Source organism: Trachypithecus francoisi, unplaced genomic scaffold, assembly GCF_009764315.1.
Source record: "Trachypithecus francoisi isolate TF-2019V2 unplaced genomic scaffold, Tfra_2.0 Lachesis_group4, whole genome shotgun sequence".
Taxonomy (NCBI): Eukaryota; Metazoa; Chordata; class Mammalia; order Primates; family Cercopithecidae; genus Trachypithecus; species Trachypithecus francoisi.
In genome coordinates, this window is record NW_022681469.1 from 26,281,356 (window position 1) to 26,294,460 (window position 13,105).

General features: G+C 42.5%; 1 protein-coding gene across 1 annotated transcript in view; it reads left to right on the forward strand.

Annotated features, from left to right (window-relative positions):
- Positions 1 to 11,503: 11,503 nt before the first annotated feature.
- The window catches only part of PLXNA4 (plexin A4), a 526,156-nt gene continuing 524,554 nt past the window's right edge, over positions 11,504 to 13,105 (forward strand). Inside the window, exon 1 of the mRNA XM_033192852.1 lies at positions 11,504 to 11,682. The gene's annotated coding sequence lies outside the window, so the exon portion shown is untranslated. The remainder of the gene's footprint in view (positions 11,683 to 13,105) is intronic.

Below are 13,105 nucleotides of genomic sequence, written 5' to 3' on the forward strand. Positions count from 1 at the left end.
GAGAGAGCTCATGCAGGGGAACCCCCCTTTATAAAACTGTCAGATCTTGTGAGACTTATTCACTATCATGAGAACAGCACAGGAAACACCCACCCCCATGATTCCATTACCTCTCACTGGGCCCCTCCCATGACATGTGGGAGCTACAATTCAAGATGAGATTTGGGTGGGTACACAACCAAACCATATCAGGCCTTCCCAGCTCTACTGATGTCCCTCATTCCTGAGAATGACTGCAGTATAGGGGGAGGCCTCAGGGCCACATCTGGGCTGTCATTCCTCCTGACCTAGACCCCAGAGATAGCAGGTTTTCTCTCCTGGCCTCCAGCTGAGCTTATCAGTCTCTTTCTCAAGAGTTTGACATTTGACACAGGGACTCAGGCTGAAGGTTTCTTGAGGGTAGGTCTTTGAAGGGTGGCACAATTGGAAGGAAGTCCATGCTCTCCTAATGCTGAGTGCTGGAGCCAGTGTCATGTCCTCCCTTCACGTATCTTGGTTGTCCAACTCTTTCTTCAATTTCATACACCAGGGGCCTTCCAATAAATTTTTCATAAAAAATAAAAGATCATTTAGAGCTGGTTTCTGTTACTGGTTACCAAAAGAACTTCAACTAAAAGGATAAAGAATTAGTAAATAGCAATATTATACCTAGAATCCAGGTCTCATGATTTTCAATCTAATGCTCTTTCTGGCACAGCATGCTGCCACTCAGAAAAATCCATAAAGTCTTGATATAACTCATGCTTTGAGTGATATAATAATTATTAGACAATGAAAATTCTAGGGGGAAAAATGCAACCTTTTTTGGAATCTTTATTGAAAGCTCTTTTTCAAAGTATGAGATGGAAAAAACAAAAGTCACATATATACCTACATACTTGATTGCATTAAACTAGAATAATGAATTCAGTTTACTTTAAAATGAGATATTATTACACAATCTCTAGGGTAGATTTATCACACCATTAATATACAAAATAGAAAGACATTCTCTGAGTTTTGAAATATCTTTCACTGGTATGTTTGATACTGCCACCTGGTTTTCTGTGAGTTCCTAGAGGGATGCAAATGAGTATGCTCCTATAGACAAATGAATATGCTTCTTTTCAAGGTTGTGAATGAAAAAATAAGGATCTTCTATTTTACTCCTGCCCCTTTTTATGAATAGAGAAACCAAGGCATTGAAGCTGATTTAATTGCTTGAGGTCCACTGAGAGGAGGCAGTGGAGGGGTCAAAGGAGGAACTAGAATTAAAACCCACATGCTTACTGCTTTCTAAGCTTGGGTTTAGCTTCTGAAGTGAATTTTGAATGAAAGGAGAATGATGGCTTAGTTTGTGTATTACATATCTTTATACCTCCCCATGCCTACCATGTAAACAGGCACCTAATCAATATTGACAGAAAGATGAATAGAGGGAGGGAGAGGAAACAAAAAGGAGGATGAAAGAAAAGTAGGAAATAGGGAGGGAAGAAACACAAAGCTACCGATATGGTTTGGATTTGTGTCCCTGCCCAAATCTCATGTTGAATTGTGATCCCCAGTGTTGGAGGAGGAGCCTGGTGGGAGGTGATTATATCATGGGGGCAGATTTCCCCCTTGCTGTTCTCGTGATACTGAGTGAGTTCTCACGAGATCTGGTTGTTTAGAAGTGTGTAGCACCTCTCCCTGCTCTCTCTTCCTCTTTCTTTGGCCTGCTTCCCCTTTGCCTTCTGCCTTGATTGAAAGTTTCCTGAAGATTCCTCACCCATGCTTCCTGGACAGCCTGCAGAACCCTGAGCCAATTAAACCTCTTTTCTTCATAAATTACCCAGTCCCAGGTAGTTCTTTATAGCAATGTGAGAACACACTAATACAGCTACTGAGCTGGAGAGTGTTAAAGGAGAGCTTATTTAAAAACTGCCCCAGAAGTCCTGAGGACACATGTCCCGGTTAAGCTATGAGGCAGACAAGTTGGGAAACCTGTAGCCATACTGGCTGGAATGGGGATTCATATGTGTAGAAAGGGAAAAGATGCAGAATAGAGGAAAGAGAATCAAAAGAAAGCAAAAGATGAAGAAGTTGAGGTTGACTTTTGAGGAGCAGCTGTGCGGTGCATGGTGAGCTCCCTGTCCTTCTCCACTGCTGGGCTCTCTAGCTCCCTCTGGTTATTGGCCCCCTCCTCGCTCAAGGTGCCTACTCCTCTCCTGTTTTTGATCAAAGCCAGCCTCCAGGAAGCGGAGGCACATTCACAGCTGAATAAAACACTGACCTCTTTTTAAAGTGTTACCAAGACATTTGCATTTTAGCAGATTTAAATCTTGAGCTACAGAAATGAATTTGTAATGACGCAGTTTGTGTCATCAGCTGGTGGACTGGCAAAGTTTCACTTGGTGCCCCGAAATGAATCCCACTGAATGACTCTCACTGCTCAAGTCCTGCTTCTTCCCCAAATGCTCTTCCTCTTCCTACTTCCTGACTCAGCCCTCCTCCATGCACCTGGGCCCCACTTGTCTTCCATCTGCTCGGTTTCCTCCGCGCTTACCACTTGACTGGTAAGCCAAGTGTTAAGGAGTTCTAGTCCCAAGTGCACACACAGGAAGAAATTATGCACTGCATCCAAAAGGGGGTGTGTGTTATTCCTGCAGAATATGTGGCTTGTGCTTTGGGCCCAGGGTGGCATGTCCCCACTCCCTGAGATGTAATTTGTGCTCACCAGTGTCACAGGCTGGCCCATGCCGTGCCAAGAAAGTTTAGGTAAACAGGGGTAAGGAGGGAAATATGGAGATGGTTTGAGGCAGATGAAAATAAGAAAGATTAATGGATGAGGAGGGGTCCATTTGGCCACAGTGATTTGATGCCATACTCACAGATGTCCACCAGGAGCAGTGTTTCCTAGAGGGTTCCTGTATTAGGGTTCTGTAAAGGGACATAACTAATATGATATATGGATATATGAAGGGGAGAATTGACTCACACGACCACAAGGTGAAGTCCCCCACAATAAACCGTCTGCAAGCTGAGGAGCCAGGAAGCGTGTCCAAGTCCCCAAACCTCAAAAGTAGGGAAGCCAACAGTGCAGCCTTCAGTCTGTGGCCAAAGGTCCAAGAGCCCCTGACAAATCACTGACATGAGTCCAAGTGTCCAAAGGCTGAAGAACTTGGAGTCTGATGTTCAAGGGCAGGGAGCATCCAGCACAGGAGAAAGATGAAGGCCAGCAGACTTAGCAAGTCAGCTAATTCCACCTTCTTCTGCCTGCTTTATTCTAGCCAGCCTGGCAGCTGATTAGATGGTGTCCACCCAGATTGAGGGTGGGTCTGCCTCTCCAGTCCACTGACTCAAATGTTAATCTCCTTTGCCAACACCCTCACAGACGCACCCAGGAACAGTACTTTGCATTATTCAATCTAATCAAGTTGACACTCAATACTAACCATCACAGTTACTGTTTGGTGATCTGGGACCAGGGCCATTAGGACCCAATGGGAATCATTTGAATTTCACAGTTAGAAGGTTGAATGAATGGAGAACTTTAAGGGCAAGCAGTGTAGTTTAAAGGTATGAATAAACTGTGTGTGTGTGTGTGTGTGTGTGTGTGTATGTGTATGTGTATGTGTGTTTTCCAAATTGGTGGGAGACTAGCAGTTAAGACTTTGTTGAAGAGATCACTGTATCAAGAAACTGACATTTTAATAAATCCAGATCAGCTTCTGTTTCAACCATTCTGAATGCTCTGCTGTGGGTCTGAAATTAGAGCTTTTAAGGACCCATTGTACCCATTCTTTCATCTCTTGATGCCTCAGTTTCCCTTCCAAAGGACCATTTCATTATTGACATGCCTTCAGTTTTCTTTTGCCTTATCAACCATGCAGCAAAAACAATTTAAATTCATGCCTTAGTAAAATTGCAAATTACTTTGGGTAATGGACCTCCTGGGTCAAAATAGCAAATGATAAGCCTGTAAATGTCAATGTTCTGTCTACTGTATAAAGCTGGGCTCCAGAGGGAGGTGGTTTGGTTGGGTTCCCACTCAACTCAGGTCCACTTACAACTCTGAGCTCCTCTGTTTTGGGATGAAGGGAACGAGGTTTTCTACTGAGAGGGGAATCTATTGGAGATTCTCCTTCCTTAAAGGAAGGTTCTGGGGTGCACCATCAAGCCTGACGAACCAGCTGCTAGGGTTTTCTATCCTCCTAGGACTGGGTGGTGCAGTTGCAGCCTGCGCCTTGGCGGACCCTGGGTGAGTTGCTGGTGTTGGGATCTTAGCAGGAGAGGAAGCAGACAAGAAGAGCCCAGCACGGATGCTTGTGAGCAGGAAGAGGCAATAGTATCTGCCAAGTTGATAAAGAGTAATGCGCGGATCTTGAAATCGCTGAAAGTGCAGAGGGAGGGGCCCTCCGAGAGGGAGAGAGAGCACAATGTCCCACCAGGGAAGCCGCAGCACTTCCTCTCTGGTTTGATTCCCGTTATGCATGTCAGACAGACTTACTCAGAGAAAGAAGGGGGTGGAGGGGAGTAGAAAATCAATTGTTTTTCATATTTATTGATCTCTTTCAATGAATCGCTGTGGTAATGGAGTGGGAGGGGAGAAAGGGTCAGCTCCAAAGGGTGAGTAACCATCCACTTTGGCACTGGGAATGTCAGGAGCCCACTGAGGGTGCTGGGTGAGAAACTGCCACTGTGTCCCCAAGAGGCTGTGGGAGGGGCAAGGCTCAAGTCTACCCAGGGTTGGGGGAAGGACCTGAACATGCCTGTTTAAATATTTGGGGTTGGAGATTCATCCAGATGAGTTAGAGTACTCCACCCCCGTGTTAGAAAATATACACATCTAATTGCAGAACAGATTGCCACAGAAAAGAGTACATTAGTAGAAAGGTATGTAATTTCATGAGAGCATAGCAAACATTCCAATCTTTTCTCCACATATGGTTTATGTAGTTATGATAGAACTTACATGTACAATATCATATCTTGCTTTGTTTGCTTATCAATAAGTTGCATTTGCTACACTATTAAAAGTTCTTTAGAACATCCTTTAAGTAGGACTTTTTTTTGCTATAAAATAACAAATGACCATTACAGAAAATTTGGAATATATAAAAAATATAAAAAAAGAAGTAGAAGTATTCAAAATTTTACCACCTAGAAATGACTCCTGATGATAGTTTAGTATATTTCATTCTAAGCTGTTTTCTGTACATGTATATATAGTATATTTACCTCCATGAAATTTTGATCATTATATATATACATATATATATATTATATATATATATTATGTTCTACTCTTTCACTTATGTGATCAAATCATTTCACCTTTCCAGGTTGGGGATGGCTCAGTTGACAGGAGGATTTTTAATGTTCATGTAATATTCTGTCATATATGTCCAACAGTCTTTACCGGATTGGTCTTATTACTTCCAGTGTTTGGGTTGTAATAAACAACACAGTGATGGCTTTTTTACATCTATCTTTAACCTCTTCTCTCAGTACCTAGAAAATACTATTTTTATGGAGATGGAGCTGGATTTCCCCTCAGCTTCAGGTAGAAACTCCACTTTCCCTGGCCTGCTGAAACCTGGCCCATGCAAAGTTTCTAAACTTGGCTCAGAACCTGCTGAAAGCCTCTGGTGGTGGTTACCCCTCACTGACAACCCTCATTTTTTTTTTCTTTTTTTCAGTTTAGTTTAGCGTTTTTCTAGAGCTTTCTGTCTAATAGAGCAATACATATGTGGCTCTTCAGACTCAAATTAATTCAAATCAAGCAAAATTAGAAACTCGGTTTCCTGGTCACACTAACTACATTTCAGGTGCTCCAGAGACATACATGGCTACCATATTGGACATAAAATCATGGAGCATTTCCATTGTGGCAGAAAATTCTATGGGAAAGTTACCCTGGGCACTTCTGATTGACTTGTCTGGGGGTCTCTCTGAGTTTTGGGGGCTGTCAGTCTCTACTTGCAATCCCCTTCCACCATCTTCTCGGACAGACCCATATTTCAGTCTTCTCTATGCCTGCTTAATACCTAATTTTTGCATCTAAGTTGCAGCTTAGAGCAGGTTCTTTTTGTCTCTGGGTGAGTAAGAATTTACCCAGAGATCCAAATGATAAAAGCACAAGTAGGCTTTTCTAGTGCTACCTCCTCAGACTCAATGAGGAAGAAAATGGATATTCCTAGCCAAAAAAGGAAGTTAGCGGAGGTGGCATCTCACCTCTCCAAGCTGGGGGGCGCTCAGCTGACAGAAAGGGTGAGCTGTTGTTCCTATAGTCACCACTCTTAGAGGGCTGGAGCCTTTCTTCTCAGCACAAGGGAGGGCTAGAGCTTCTGTCAGTGTCTTCCAGGAAGGTTTCACAGCAGCAGCTGGGGCAGAGCAAGGCCATCAGTCACCACTTCCCCTTTATATAGGACTGGCCAGGTGTTGTCAGACTCTGATAGCATGTGGCAAGCAAGCAGGTATCGAGGGCCCTGGGAGACCATGTGTTCAGCAGTGAGCAAGTCGCTTAAACACACCAGGGTGTTGAGAAGGATAGGGCGGGACACAAGCTTCACACCAACGCTCGTGAAAAACAGAGCTCCAAGCCATTTACATTCACATTTCAATCATGGTGCCAGGATCCAAATTCAGACTGTTGCGGTCTAAGCAGATGGCATCAGCCAGGTGTATAGAAAGGCCTACAGGCTTTAATTACTTGGGGGGCGTATTAGTCTGTTCTCACTCTGCTAATAAAGACAAAGCTGAGAATGGGTAATTTATAAAGGGAAGAGGTTTAATGAACTCACTGTTCCACATGGCTGGGGAGGCCTCACAATCATGGCGGAAGATGAAGGAGAAGCAAAGTCGTATCTTACATGGCGGCAAGCAAGAGAAAACATGCTCAGGGGAACTCCCCTGTATAGAACCATCACATCTTGTAAAACTTATTCACTATCACAAAAACAGCATGGGAAAGACCTACCCCCAAGATTCAGTTACCTCCCACTGGGTCCCTCTCATGATACGTGGGAATTGTGGGAGCTACAATTCAGAATGAGATTTGGGTTGGGACATAGCCAAACCATATAAAGGGGACAGTCTAGTGGCCAAAGAAAGTCTAATTACAAAGTAAGATTTGTTTGGGAGGCAGATTCTAGACCTCAGAAGAGATTGTATTGAAGGCTCCTCCCAAGACAGGTCCTTGTCCCTTGTCCACTGCCTCTTCTCAGAAGACAGCAGCACTGTGGGGAAGGAAATGGAGATTACTTGTCCAAGAGGAAGTGAAGGAAGGAGACATTCTCCAGGACTCAGGTTAGCTCCTAGAGTCTTAGCTCTGTCAAAGTGAGAGCAAGAGCCAAGTTTGTCCTGCTCAGTGACCAGTCCTCAGGGCGGGCACATGGTAGATGCTCCATAATTTTTGGTAAATGAATGAATAAAAATGATTTTATAATTTGAATTGATCTGGCCTTAATCAATCTCAACATGCCCCCAAAGGGCAAATGTATTTCAGGGAAGATAATGAGATTTGGGACCAGAGATGGCTTTCCCTCACATTCTTTCTTAGTATTTTAAATTTTAGTATATAATATTTAATAAATTTATTAATAAGTATATGTAGAGTCTATATAACAATGTAACATATAAAGCATACTAATGAAACACACACTGCTGAAGCCGCCACCCAAATTAAAAATCAGAGTTTTACCAATAAGATAGATGCTGTCTGCATTGTCCTCCCCCAACAGATTCCATGGCCCTGCTCTTGCATGAAAACAACCACTATTTTGAATTTTATGTTTATCGTTCCCTGAACTTTTAAAATACCATTTCACCTCCTCATCTGTGTGAATTATTAAGCAATATGTTGTTTCATTCTGCTTGATTTTGAGTTTAAAAAAGACATATTGATGATAGTCCTTTGAAACTTGCTTTTTATTCAACATTATGTTCCTAAGATTATCCTTGTGTCTATATTTACATTCACTTTTCACCGTCACCTAATTTTCCATTGTGTGAAGATACCAGACTTACTATGCACTCTCTCACTGATGGGCGTGTCGGTTGTTTCAGGCTTTTGATGGGAACATTATGGTTGTGGATATCTTGCATATGACTCTGGGTACACATGTGTGAGAATTTCTCTAGGATGTGTACCTGGAGTGGAATCACTCACCCTATGGTAGATGCAATTTTAACTTTCAAGGTGTTTCCATATTATTTTCCAGAATGCCTGAATATACTCCTGACAAAATAATTATACTTATACTTCTGACATAAGAATCCCCATGTCTCCACATCCTCACCACCACTTGTTACTCTCGAGTTTCTTAATTTTTGCCAATATATTGAGTATGATATTATGCTCCTAATTTATATTCTCCTGACTATTAATGAAATTGACCTTCTCTTCATATTTCCTCTCTTTAGTTTTGTTGTTCGTATTTCCTCTCTTTAGTGGCATCCTTTCTCATACCTTTTGCTCTTTTTCTTTTGGGTTTTGTCTTTTCTTTGACTTTTTTTTTTGAGATGGAGTCTCGCTCTGTTGCCCAGGCTGGAGGGCAGTGGCCGGATCTCAGCCCACTGCAAGCTCTGTCTCCGCCATTCTCCTGCCTCAGCCTCCTGAGTAGCTGGGACTACAGGCGCCCGCCACCTCTCCTGGCTAGTTTTTTGTATTTTTTTGTAGAGATGGGGTTTCACCATGTTAGCCAGAATGGTCTTGATCTCCTGATCTCGTGATCCGCCCGTCTGGGCCTCCCAAAGTGCTGGGATTACAGGCTTGAGCCACCGCGCCTGGGCTTCTTTGACTTTTAAGAATTATTTCTGTGTTCTAGATACTAATCCTTGGGTGATTAAATATCTTTTCAATGTTTTCTCCAGTTGCTATTTACTTATTTAATGGTATCTTTTGATACCTCAAAATTCTTCTTCCTTTTTGAACAGAAGTTCTTGATTTTAGAGTAGTCAACATGTATCAATCTTTTCTTTTTGTGTTTTAAGAATCTCTTTCTGATTTTGAGTTTGTAAAAATACTCCTCTATCTTATCTTCTAAATGTTTCAAAAATTTTGGCTTTTTGTATTTAAGTCTTCAAGGCACCTGGAATTGATTTTTATGTGATATAAGAGTAGTGATTCACACATTTCCCTGGGTATCCCATTGGGATATCCAGTGGAGTATCTTTGTGTGGATAGACAATTGTCTTGGCACCATTTATTTAAATTAATCCTATCGCCAGTGACCCAAAAGTCACTTCTATATCAAGAATATGGGTCTACCTAATAAATCTTGAAATCTGGTAAGGCGAGTCCCTTATTTCATTATTCTTGAGTGTCTTTCTTTCATTCTTAATCTGGAGGAAAGATGGCAGTTCCCGTGCCCAAGGTCATAAATAGCAGGGACTTAGAACTCTGACAGTTTGTGTGTGATGCTTGTTTATGAGGGCTGCACCAAGTAGACTATGCCAAAAACATCTGTCTGTGATGCTGAAGTCCCCAATTCAATGTAGGAAATTCCGAGTCTCTTTTAGCCTTGGGCTATACTTTCAATATCCTTCTAAGTGCTGAATTCCTAAGACAGCGAAACCATCTGACAGGAATGTTAGGGTTTACCCAAGGACAGGATATCAGTGTTTGGCTTGTAAACCAGATGCGGTGGATGTGACAGTCCCGGGAGGGAAGCAGCATGGTCTCAGGATGGCTTGCAGCTGGTAGTACCATCCTGTCACACATTAGGAAGAGAAAATGAAGCAGAAGAAAAATGCTGCCTGAAATGTTCTCAGCAAAGCACTTTTCCATCAAAGCCTCTGCTTCTTGACAAACAGACTCTGAGATGCATCTAGGAATATCTCTGATGTAGAAAAATACAAGGTCAGAGACACGTTGGGTGTGGGAAGAGTCCATTTACTCATCTATACAATCGCTATTTTTTATTGAGTGCCTACTATGTGCCAAGCACTATTCTATGGGCTGGGATTCAGCCTTGAAGAAAACAGACAAGTTGCTGATGTTCGAATGGGGGAGAGCAGACACTAAACAGCTAAACCAACGAGCCAGATAATCTTACCTATGAATAACAGTTATCTAGAAAGGAAAACTGCATGATGCTCAGGGAAGGATTCTTTGGGGTGGTATGAATGGCAGGAAGTGGCAGCCTTGGCACAATCTGCTGTTTAACTTAGTCCTTCAACAAAGGCAGCTCAATAGAGCAGCTGGACTGAGGTGTTGTCACCTCTGCTCCCTTATCTTGCAGAGGCCTGGAGTTTTCTTCCATGCTCTTGGAGGTGGTCTTTCACTCACCAGTCTCACACCCTATCCCCCATCCAATCCCTCCTGTGGACTGTGGCGGCCTCCTTAGAGAGCTGCTGCCTGACACTTGCTCTTCAGAACTGCCATTGTGTTCTTCCTGACCAGCCCTATCTGCATGAGCTGTGGGACCATGTGCCCTCGGCTGCCCCAGCCAACCTGGCCTTTCCTGTTTTGCAGTGATGTACCAGGCTGTCTGGGGATTCAGGCTCCATTGCTGGGGCTGTCCTTGACCCATCTGGTGCAGAGAGCTCAGAAACAGAAGCCAGGGGACCTAGGTTCTCATCCTAACTTGCTGTGTGACCTCGGTTAAGCCTGTCTGGACTCCCATCTATAAAATGACAGTTTGTGTGTGATGCTTGTTTATGCACTAGTGGTTCTCTAACTGTTCTGTGGGATCCAGGTCTTTTCTCTCTGCAGAAGTGATTCAAATTTTATCCAAAAACTATTTTTATGGCTGTAATAGAAAAAACAAAACTCCAATGGGTTATACGCCAAATATCAATAGTTTAAAACCCAACATGTTAATTTGTTTTGCTAGGCAAACTCGTTTTTGCACAGCTCTTAGAATAAATCTCTTATTGCCATCTGTGTGTGTGTGCATATATATATGTAAGCTATTTATTAAAATGTCATTGATTTGGATGCTTGTAACTCAGTTCTTATTTGGCATGCCTGCACCTAATAAACAGTACCAGCAAGTGCATGACTACAGTGCATACCTTCCCTGAGCAACTCACCGCCAGGTCCGTGCTAGCAGCATGTTCTCAGTGAACATTGTAATATAGCCTGGGCCTGGCTTTTTTTTTTTTTTTTTTAAAGTTAAATGTTTTAGTTGGAAAGAACCTTACATTTACAGAAAAGTTGTCACGATAGTAGAGAGTTCCTGTATATTCTTCACCAGCCTCCCCTAATGTTAACCTTTTACATACCCCTCATTGCATTGGCAGAGGAGGGGAATTAATATTGGTAAAATACTGTTACCCAAATTACAGACTTCATTCAGATTGTCACCAGCTCTTCTACTACTGTTTCCAGTCCCCTCCAGGGTCCCACGTGGCATTTAGTTGTCAGGTCTTCTTAGTCTCCTCCAGTCTGTGATGGCTTTCCAGTCTTGTTTTTCATGACCTTGACACCTTAGAAGAGTGCTGGTCATGTATTTTGTAGAATCCCTCTCAATTTGGGTCTGTCTTGTGGATTCTCATGATTAGACTGGGGTTATGCATTCCAGAACCCAGTCTAATCATGAGATGCAGACTGCATGGAGATCTTAATGCATGGAGATCTTGCCCACGAGTAGCGTGACCCAGTCAGCGTTATGGAACACAGCCCAATCAGACCAGTATTTCCCCTCTGTAGCTGGATTGAGGAGGGAACATGGGGACTGAAACCTTGAATGCTTCTGCTTTAATTACCCCGAAAAGGTAAAAAGCATTGGGTGGAGGAGCCCCCTCATTAGGGATCACTGGGGATACTGAGCAGCATTACTGTTGAGAGTGTGAAGGCAGAGGAAAGCTGAGATACAGCTCTTAGTGATGTCCCTTGGCTGAAGCCCCATGGGAAATGGCCAAATTCTATATTTCATATCACTGAAAAATTGGTAAGAGTTGGAAAAGAGGAAGGTTCTGTAAGTCACTGGTCTCACTAATCAGGAATTATTGATACTGTCAGAAATGGAAAGCGTATCTGTGCTTAGAAGGACATATATGAAGTGTGAGTGTGTAAGTGGATGCATATGTGTGTGTGTGACATGGTGTGTGTATGTGAGTGTATGTGTGAGTGCATATGTGTGTATATGACACTGAGTTTGTGAGTTTGTGTGTGTGCATGAGTGTATATGTGAGTATATATGTGACTGTGTGTGTGAGTGTATGTGTGTTTGTGGGTGTATGACTGTGTGTTCATGAGTGTTTATGTGAGTATATATGTGACTGTGTGAATGTGTATGTAAGTGTGTGTGTGAGTGTATGACAGTGTGTGTTCGTGAGCGTATATGGGAGAATGTGGATATGTGTGTGAGTGTATGTGTGTGTATGTGTGTATATGACAGTGTGTTTATGAGTGTATATTTTGGATGTATGTGTATGTTTGTGACTGTGTGTGAGTGTATATGTGTGTACATGATAGCGTTTGTGAGTGTATATGTATGCGTGTAATTGCGTGTGTGTGAGTGTATGTGAGTATATGTGTGACTGTGTGTGTGTGAGTGTATGTGTGAGTATATGTGTGACTGTGTGTGTGAGTGTATGTGTGAGTATATGTGTATATGACAGTGTGAGTGTATAACAGTGTGTGTTTGTGAGTGTATATGTGAGTATATGTGTGACTGTGTGTATATGTGAGTGTATGTGTGAGTGTATATGTGTATTTGATAATGTGACTGTGTGTACGACAGTGTGTGTTTGTGAGTGTATATGTGAGTATACGTGTGACTGTGTGTATATGTGTGTATATGTGAGTGTATATGTGTATATGGTAGTGTGAGTGTGTACGACAGTGTGTGTTTGTGAGTGTATATGTGAGTATACGTGTGACTGTGTGTATATGTGAGTGTATGTGTGAGTGTATATGTTTATATGATAGTGTGAGTGTATGACAGTGTTTGTGAGTGTATATGTGAGTATATGTGTGACTGTGTGTGTATGTGAGTGTGTGTGTGTGTGTATGTGTGTGTATTTGATAGCATGTGGGTGTGAGTGTATGACAGCATGTGTTTGTGAATGTATATGTGCATGACTGCATGTGTGTGTATGTTAGTGTATGTGTGAGTGTATATGTGTGTACATGATAGCATGTGGGTGTTTGTGAGTGTATGACAGCGTGTGTTTGTGAATGTATATGTATGTG